General features: G+C 36.4%; 1 long non-coding RNA gene across 1 annotated transcript in view; it reads right to left on the bottom strand.

Annotated features, from left to right (window-relative positions):
- The window catches only part of LOC137988795 (uncharacterized), a 9,529-nt gene extending 7,723 nt beyond the window's left edge, over nucleotides 1-1,806 (bottom strand). The window contains exons 1-2 of the long non-coding RNA XR_011120828.1: nucleotides 1,716-1,806; nucleotides 21-91 (exon numbers count right to left, since the gene is read on the bottom strand). This is a non-coding gene — a long non-coding RNA (uncharacterized lncRNA). The remainder of the gene's footprint in view (nucleotides 1-20; nucleotides 92-1,715) is intronic.
- Between the last annotated feature and the right edge of the window lie 8,548 nt (nucleotides 1,807-10,354).

Below are 10,354 nucleotides of genomic sequence, written 5' to 3'. Positions count from 1 at the left end.
AAATTAAAGAAGAAACTTACCGAGAGCACGCTGGACTGTAAGGGCTACTATCAGAAAGGCTATCAGACAAATCACTCGATTCATTTGTAACCTGTCGAACAACCCAAATGAAAAAAATAATAATAATAAACTTAGGTCAGTCTTGTTTTCACAAAAACTAAAGTGGTTATTATTCAATACTGTTCACTCTGTGTGTGCGATGTTTTAATAGTTTTCAATTTTATAGTTAGACAAATATCAGGAAAGAATATGAGTCCCCCCTAAATTTTAGGCCTATTCCCATTCAAATGATGTGAAATCTATAGTTAGTCATACCACGTTGTTAGTTCAATGCTGACTCTTGTTAAAGTGGCCGCGCAATCGTGGAAACAATAAATAAAAATAATCTTTACATCATTGGCGCGATTTAAAAATTAAATAAAGTTTAAATAATAAACAAAGGGGCACAGCAATTTGCTCTCTTAGGCCCGGTTCAAACGTCGAACTTTACATGTGCCGAATCTAATTATTAGATTCGGCACATGTAAAGTTCGGCGTTTGAACCGGGCCTTACTTATATTCTCTTGTTTCAATATTGCCTTTTTAGCCTTGTTCTCAAGCTCAAATTCAAAAGATGAACGCATTACACTTTCATGCTTTTACCGTTATGTCATTTAGTTTGAATGTGACGAACATTTAATCTACAAAGAATCATTGTATTGATACAGGAATATTTGGTGTTATCAAACGTGTTGATAAAGGTCGAATTACCACCATGAACGATTTGGAAAGCTGACGTTTCGAGCGTCAGCCCCTTTTCGCTCTGACGAAAGGCTAACGCTCGAAACGTCAGCTTTCCAAATCGTTCATGTTGTTAATTCGACCTTTATCAACACGTTTGATAACACCACATTTTCCTGTTTCACTCTCCCACGGACGCAGCACCACAGTTTCTTTAGAAACTAGAAATTTGTTCATTGTATTGATAATTATATATATCTACGGATCATGTAAAAATTTTACTATAGCTGATAATGATGTTTGAAACATCGAAACATGTTCCTTAAAACTCAAATGTGTGGTTGTATTTTTTAAAATAATAGTAACACTTGTGCGATCAAGACCATTTCGAAAATTTATTTATTTGAGTATATAACTCAATAACTCAATAATATAACTCAATAATTGTTCCTATTTAGTTCAATACATTTTTTCTTTCGTCGTATCCGTCTATAAAACTCTTCAGCTGCAGGCGAATTCCTAGTTGAGACCCATCCCTCCCCCACCCCACCCCCCTCCCTTCCCTCTTCCTCGTACCTAACTTCAATAGTTCCTACCGATTACTCTGTGTTAAGTTTGTAAATGATGGTATTGTGTAGCTGCGATAATATCAGAAAACCTCATGAAACATTGATGTCATTCTTAAACTGCCATGAAAGGTTGTAGGCTAGAAAGAAAACTAGTTTAATAACCAAACGTTTTAATTATGGTTACAGAAGAAAACATCAAATTCGAGAGACATCTTTCAAGAATTGGATCTCAATTGGTTGATTTCTAGCTAACACCGTAAGGAGTTTTGAGGTAAGACGAAAAAAAAAAAGTGCGCTGAAACCGTCATGAAATCGCCAACCTGTCCAAGTGAAAAGTTACTAGCGCTTTTCTATTAACAATTTCTTTTTAGCGCATGGGGGGACTTAATTCGTGCAGTTTCAGTAAGTACTTAGTTTTCAACATACCTTTTCAAGGAACGAGACTAAAAGTACGAAAAACGTCTGGAGGATCGTTTCTGTCCGAGCAGCAACAAGCATCTGTCACCACCTGCTTTTGAAAGCTACGCGAGAAGTGATCAGGGCGTCACGATGACTTTTTTTTTATATTCAGTTCCCGTTTTATTAATTAGCAGAACTTATTACTAATATATATACATATTTAGGCAAGCCTAAAAGCGGAGCGTTCAACTATCATATGTTAACTTTATCTTAATATAATACCCGGGTATGGGGAATTTGATTCGTCTTTGCCATACTATATAGTGAATACAATATGGTACGTTTCACACCTCCATTTCATTGTTAAAGCTGTACGTTTCTGTTAGGGGTAATCAACCGACACTGAACAATTTAAAATACATGAGGTGGAAAACCCTCTAGGCTCTGTTGTTGATAAGTATACAGTGCCCTTGTTAAATACCCTTTGCATGTTTCGGAGTTAGAGCAGCTTACACTTGCTTATTGACATTGTTCGCCTTAATTAATTCTATTTCAAGCCACTTTTAATAGTTTCAATATTAAAGATGTGTTTTTGTGATTGTTCAAGTCTGGTAAAAACGGTATCATCATGAAGCGTCACGAGACATGTGTTGGCAAGTTTATGCACAAGCTCTATTCAAGGGCACCCAACGAGGAAATTAAGCCAAAGCCTTTGAGAGACATTTCTAGGCACCTTTGTAATGTATAAAGGCTGTGTAAAGAAATGTTGTTTCAGAAATTGCTAGCTGACTGTGCCTTTTAAGAGCTTCCCCCAGCGAACCATTTGCTCATTCGAAACTGCTACGTGACCTTTTTAAGTGCCAAAATTTGCCAAAATGTCCCTTCCGAAAACGTAAGGGACTACTTTTCCCTGGTTGCAAAACTTTTCGTTTATGTTCCCTCTGTTTCTGTTCTTATCCAGTCAGCCAGCTGAATTTCAACTGCGGAAAAGAGATTTTGCGAAGCATCTTCGTTGGGTGCTACTAGATCTTGGCTGATCGTAGGAAAGTTTCTTGTTTGGCCATATATGAAATCCACTAACTACCGAAACATTAATGAAGAAGCTCAAAATAAACCAATGAAATTTCAATTTTTAAATGAGCTCCCTTCAATTTCTCCTTCATTAAATTATAAACAAACTGTGTGAGCTTGTTGTGCATGCAAATTATAGCGACAGCCATTTCGATTCGTAAAACGCGGGCAATTAAGAGCGAGATCAGTCAGGAACATGTGGGTACGCATAAATAATCCGATGGGCCAGAGCGCAATTAAGGACGGTGCTTACTATTGTTATTGCGCATACGTTTTGCGCATCTAATACACTGATATTTTTGCGCGGTTTAAAACTATCCGGAGAAAGTAGATCTTAGTAAGTTCTCTTAGTATTCAAAAATAAAATTGGGGGTAACCATGCATTTTTGAGAGATAATTAAGTTTCATTTTGAGAAAGATCGCCATACATTGCTTTGTACTTTACAGCTTTTTACAAATATTATTCATGAATTATCTTTGAAAAATGCGTGGTTACCCCCAATTTTCTTTTTGGATTTCAATAACACTTGTTAAGATCTACATTTCTTGCATAATCACACAACGGGGCTAAAATATCTTTAATTAGTAGGCACCGTCCTTAAGGATTTATTTCACATGTCTTTTCAAAGTTTCCACGAAATTGCCCTTGTCACTTAGCAACAGAGGATTCAAAACTTTGAAAATGCAAGCGAAATTAATGCTTAATTGCCCTCGAGGTTACTTTCGTTTATCACGCAAAGGATCTAATTTATCAATAATGCTTCGTTTCCACGAAATTGCCCTTGTCGATTAGCAATTAGGGAAAACTTTGAAAATATAATTGAAATTAATCCTTAATTAATTCCCTTCCAGGGTTTTTGCGTTTATCACGCAAAGGGCCTACCGATAATTTCAACAACAATGCTTCGTTTTTGCGAAATTGCCCTTGCCGTTTAGCAATTAGGGAAAACTTTGAAAATTTAAGTGAAATTAATCCTTAATTAATTCCCTTCCAGAGTTTTTGCGTTTATCACGCAAAGGGCCTACCGGTAATTTCAACAATAATGCTTCGTTTTTCGGAAATTGCCCTTGCCGCTTAGTAATTAGGGAAAACTCTGAATTGCCTTTTAGTTCTCTTGCGTTCATCAAACAAAGGGCCAATTCTCAAGAATAACGCTTCGTTTCTAAACAACTATTAACAAGTCGGATCAAGTGGCCATGCCCTCTTGATTACTAAAATATATTCAAGGTATAGACGTGTTCAATGAACACACCACATTATTTGTCCTACATTAACTCATGTGGTCCGATGAAAATTATAGTTAACTAGAGGCTCCCTGCGTAAACTGGGTTGCCTTTGGTACGTGTTTGGCCTTCTCAAATTATCGTATTCATTCGCAAAGACCCTAACAAATTATCAGTCCGGAAACGAAACACTATCTCTTTTTCAAATAGATCGTTTTTACTGTCATGTAACAAAAAAATTAATCCAAAACCATTCGATGAAAAAGGCCAAGAACTTGGAATGTTGTGGGAAACAAATATGTAAACCACTTCTCCAATTCTCAGGCCTGTGCGGTACATCGTGCGGTAAAGCGTTTCCCGCAACTTAATAGAGTTTTGTATGGAGTCCGCCAATGTTGGTAAAGTGACCCACCAATATGGCAGCCGGTAATCGAAGAAAACATCTGGAGTTCACTTTGCGATGAAAGCTCTTACTTTTCTCTCGTGAGATAAACTACCTGTATATGAACGCATCTCCGAATTCACCTGAAAGCCTCAAACTGCTGAGATTTATAGGGATAGACTTTTTTTTCAACCAAATAGCTTTGTATCAAGGTGTCACGCGGTGACAATTCGGAAACTCAAAATGCTGTTTTTTAGGAGCGAAAGACGCCACGAACTGGAAACGTGGAAAAAGATTTCTTTCTTGGTCATCTTCAACCTCCTATAATTAAAAATTCAGAAGACCTTGCAATTTGATGACGTCACTGTGAAACCATCTTATAGCTTCTTTTTTGTAAATAATTGTTGCATAAATTAAATTAGGTCAAGAATTAGAACGTAAAACTTTGCCTAGAATCGCAGTAGATAAGCTTAAAGAAATATTTTTGGCTTCCCAAATTAACTTCATCTTACACCAGAATGACTAAACTGCAAGGATTTCTATCATCGTTATGAAAACTGCTTCCATATCAAATCTCAACCCACGAATTCAAATTAGTTAATATTTAATAATAATAATAATAATAATAATAATAATAATGATAATGATAATGATAATGATAATAAGTTATCGTTTATATAGCGCTATTTACAATAAAAAGATCAATAGCGCTTTACATAATAAGATCTATAAAATCAATAAGTCAAATAATTAGGATATTTATAATAAGTTAAAAATTTAAAATTACTACAATTTAAGAGGTGATTATAAGTCTAAATGGTATTGTAACATTCATACATTATAACATTAACCCATTAATCAAGAAATAAAATTCTTAAAAAGGAATTTCTTGGTGCGTAATGGTAATGGGAGCTCATTCCACAACTGCGGTGCTGCTGCTTGAAATGTGCACCGACCCAGGGTTACAGACATGTTCCCATTTGGTAGCTCTAATAGAATGCCTGAGTTGGATCTAAGATTTATACGAAGACCTGTATTTAATAGATAAAAGATTGCTGATATACCTAAGTGTGAGGCCATGAATGGCTTTGAAAGCTAATAACAGAACAATAAATTGAATCCGCGCTTGCACTGGTAGCCAGTGTAACTCATAGAGTCCCGGAGTTATGTGGGAATACTTCCCATTTACATGACACGATGAATCCACAAAGGCAGAAATATCTCACAAATACCCTTTCCAGCCAAAATTTTATTGAAACAAACAACATATTTGCTATTAGAGGAAAAAAAAACCTTTCTAGCTCATTCCGTGCGTGTGCAAGCAAGCAACTCACTCCGTGTCAAAGTTCAGGATTAAACCCTTTTCTGAAGAACCTTTTCGTTGAATAATGAAGCAAAAATTGGACAAATGGCTTTCTTTCAAATACTGCTTGACTAAAAAGAATTAGTCAAATTTCCAATTGTTTTTTACCTGAAGACTGCGCAGAGTTCAGTATAAATAAACAAAATTGTAAATAGCAAGACAACAGAGATCAGAGTATCCACTCAAGGAGTTCGAGTCCTTCTCTGACTTTGTTAACCCATATTAAACCAGAAAAAAGTTACCAGAGAGTTTACCATTTGGTTTCAGTGTTGTACGTGACACATTGGTAAAATACTACAAATACGGCTCACTTTGATATACCACGGCGAAAGATCCAATGGTTGCCAAAGTCCATAATTTGTCTCTTTTAAGATTACAGATATTCCTTTTTCAACGCTTGTGTTGTTCATCGACTTGTGTTCCATTCTTGAGCTCCATAAGGGTATACATGTATTTTGTTTTAAGATCCGATAAAAAAATCTTGGCGTTACATCGGGTTCGTCGCCATTGCTTGTATTGTATACACCAGATAAAATGTACGCATTTCTAGTACCCCCTGAAACCCCACAAAGACAGTACTTTTTCCATTTGCCGACGCGGAAAAAAAAACAAAAAACGGAGAAATACTACTCATATTCTGCCCGGGTTGCCATATACACAAAAAAAAAGGGAAACCCTAAAACCAGGAATCCGGAATCCGGAATCACAGTACAATACAGAGAGTAAAAACTATCCTAAACATTCATAAAAGCTAACCTTAGGCCTAATTAGGCCTAAGGTTAGCTTTTATGAATGTTTAGGATAGTTTTTACTCTCTGTACTGTACTGTGATTCCGGATTCCGGATTCCAGGTTTTAGGGTTGCCCCCAAAAAAACGCGACGTCCTAGTTATATAACCACAAGCTAGATTTACTACAATTATCAAAAGTGCCCTATGTCTTAGCCAACCAGTATTCAGTAACTTCCTTACAGGTGATTGCAATAGGTCATTTGCATGATGGCATCATTTTACTACTGAGACCAGAATGCTTTCTCAAAATGCTCTCAGATTTTTTTTCTCTGCTCTTGGTAGTAAATGACGCCATCATGCAAATGACCTATTTTACTCTAATAAACCCTGATCCCCGTTCCCAGATTCTTGAGGACTTGTATGGAATTTTCCCTCTGCAATAAGAATTAAAGACTGCGAACGAGTATATTAGCACAATATGGCGGACACGTGAGGTAAACTTATTTTGCCAACAAGAAGCAACATTGTGTCTTTCCCATCTCGGTTTTAATTAATCTTAGAAATGGAAGAGATGGGCGAGAGCACGACTGGAAATGTTCCAAAGAAAGTCAACGTTGACCCCAAATGCCTTAACGACCACGAAAACACATCACCGATCAAATTAAACAAAGGACAGGAAAAAAGCTTTTATTCGTTAGTTATCTGCTTTTTCGCATTTCTGCAGTGGTTTCTCCAAATTCTTTTCTTTGGGCCTGATGAGCATATCCGGAAAAGTATTTGCTTGTCTCAAGAAACGGAGCGTTCCAAGAAACCAAAGAATGCAAGAGTTTTTGTTCTGGACGATGCATCTTCTTGTGACACGCTTCTGCAGAATTATCGTTCACAATATCCTTTCAGGATGAATTACCTTGGAATTGACTGCGAGTGGGTAAATACTAAAGGCCAAGTGAATTCCCCTGTTGCATTGTTACAGATTGCAACTCCCATATGTGACTGTTTTCTTGTTCGTCTATGTAAAATGGAGGGTCAAATGCCTCAAATTTTGGAAGAAATTCTGCAGGACAAGACTATTCTTAAGTTTGGTGTTGGTATCCAGGATGATGTGAAAAGACTATCAGCAATGTTTGGTATCAATGTGTTGGGATGTGTGGACCTCAGACATGTAGTTCAAAGGTGTCAAATGGGAACAGATGACCAGAAGAGGTAAGTCCTACTGTAGAATTTTTTTTTCTCCCAGTGATTTGAACCACCAATAGTTAGTCGGTTAGTGTCTGACATTTGGTGGCACTTAAAAGGGATGAGCTGAGAGGACCTTCTTCTGGTCAGCAGTTGCTGCAAGTGACAACATGGTCTCTTGGGTGGTTCACTGTGGGCTAAAATCATTTTAGTTAGCCAAAACCCTAGTATTTAGTTTGTGAAGTTGTTAGGACCACTTCATAGTAGAGTGGTCAAAACATTGGGATCTCAAATCCTAATGACAGAGTCTTGAGCCATTAATGATTAATTCAGCTGCTGAGGGGACGTTTCATTTTAATTTAATTTGATTTAATTTTACATGTCCTTATCAACGAAACGTAACATAACATACTTTATCTAACTAAGGTTAGGGTTAGGGTTAGGATTAGGATTGCGGTCTTCCAGAAAATCCAAACTTGGCAAAGAATAATTGTAGTCTAACTAAGAAATACAATACAATAGTAAATACAAACCAATAAGGGTTCACAAAGCTTCCCTGGTGAAAATCTTCAAAGGATCTTTGAGGATCTTCAAAGATATTCATAAAGATCTTAGAGGATCCTGATAAAGATCTTAAAAAAGATCCTCAAAATTCCTTGCAAAGATCCTTGAAGATCTCGGCCAAGATCCTTGAAGATCTTCAAGGATCTTGCCAAGATCCTTGAGGATCTTCAAAATTCTTGCCAAAGATCTTCAAGGATCTTTAAGGATCTTCAAGGATCTTTTGAGGATCTTTGAAGATCTGTTGTCAATCTTGCCAAGATCCTTGAGGATCTTCAAAAATCTTGCCAAAGATCTTTAAGGTCCTTTAAGGATCTTCAAGTATCTTTCAAGGATCTTTTAAGATCCTTTGTGAATCTTGCCAAGATCTTCGAGGATCTTCAAGCATCTTTGAAGATCCTCAAGGATCTTGCGAGGATCTTTTATGATCCTTTGTGGATCTTGCCAAGATCTTTAAGGATCTTCAAAAATCTTGCCAAAGATCTTCAAGCATCTTTAGGGATCGTCAAGGATCTTTTGAGGATCTTTTGTGACCCTTTGTGGATCTTACCAAGATCTTCAAGGATCCTCAAGGACCTTTTAAGATCATTTGTGGATCTTGCTAAGATCTTTAAGAATCTTCAAAAATCTTGCCACAGATCTTCAAGGATCTTTAAAGATTCTTAACTTTTTTTTTGGTGAGGGGGGGTTCCTTATTATATTAGGGTGTAACTTGAAAAAAAATCAAAGTGGGAAAAATATTGAGGATGTTGAGGAATCTTGGTCAAGATCCTTCAAAGATCATAGAAGAAATGTTGGGAAAGACATGCTGAGACTACATTTTATCTTTAGAGTCTTCCTTTATTTCAATCAATGTCAAAGTACTACCATTACGTTACTTGCAAGTACAGTGTACACAAAAATAACAATGTTAAACCCTACGTGTAATCCAAAGTTTAATTATGGAATCCCTCCTATGATTCTTATGCAGCCAAAATATAATGTAGCAATATCATAATCTCCAACATTTAATCTGAAAACGTAAATCTTTCACACCTTTTCAAGTTTATAGTGTTGTAGCTATCAAGCCACTTAACAACAGAGATTCCATAATTCTAAGTGTTATTCTTTATGCTTCTGCTGTAGCACTTTTGCGGTCCATTCAAGTTTTATGCAAGTTAGTTATTTGTATTGTCAAGAATCGATTATTCAGAAAACATAAATTTTTACTCTATGTTGGTAAAGGAGGGGGGGGGGGGGGGGGGAGGGACACCCCCAAAATGCTTTGATCAACAATACAAAAGACCATGGTGTTAGTGCAACTAAGTACGCAAACAACACCTGCGAGAATCCTCTACAGTATACTAACTATAACCAAACTGCACTTAATGTCAATAATCTCCTGGACCTTAATCTCTCACGGTTTAAGTGACTGATGTACCGATGGACAATTAAAAGAAAAACTGATGCTTAAATGATAATACTATTTACTTTATAAACTTTTTGGCAGTTAAATGTAAGCATGCAAATTAAATGAACTTGAACAATAATTAGAAAAAAAAATGCATTCCTTTCTGTAATGACCCTAAAAAAGCAAGTAAAAGAACATTTTCCAGAATTCACATCATCGTAAAGTATAAAATGATTTGCTCTTTGGTCAAATGCTGAAAAGAAAGAGCATGCTCTTCAGTAGATGTGAAATAAATGTTGTGCCAGTGAAACCTCACCTTCTGTAAAATATTGCCTAGAAAAAAAAAAACAATTCTGTCGATGTTACTCTTTACTCTTTTTTCTTAGGTCATTGCATTTTTGATTAACTGCCCTTCTTATGTCCCCCCACATCTTCTCCAGGATCTTCTGTGTGTATTTCTTGGCAATACATTCTATAAAAAGAAAAAAAAAAGGGTCAACCAAGGAATTGTTTGGAGTGGCAAAAAAACAAGGTCATTCACAGTGAATTGCAATATGCAGTGGCCACTGTTCTACATCATTAATGCTGACTCTGAATGGCTTTACTATAGGCCCCCAAAACATGCTCATATAGAGTTAATAGAAGTAATAAGAGACAAAAAGGACAAGGCGGATCTGTAGATGTGTTGATATTGTCAGAGTCTGCATTTATAATGAGCTGTTACTGTAACTGTGAGGTTGTTCTGTAGACTTTACAGGATTAAAAGTTT

The sequence above is a fragment of the Montipora foliosa genome, unplaced genomic scaffold, assembly GCF_036669935.1.
Source record: "Montipora foliosa isolate CH-2021 unplaced genomic scaffold, ASM3666993v2 scaffold_427, whole genome shotgun sequence".
NCBI lineage: Eukaryota > Metazoa > Cnidaria > Anthozoa > Scleractinia > Acroporidae > Montipora > Montipora foliosa.
This window is presented reverse-complemented; position numbering and strand designations above follow the sequence as displayed.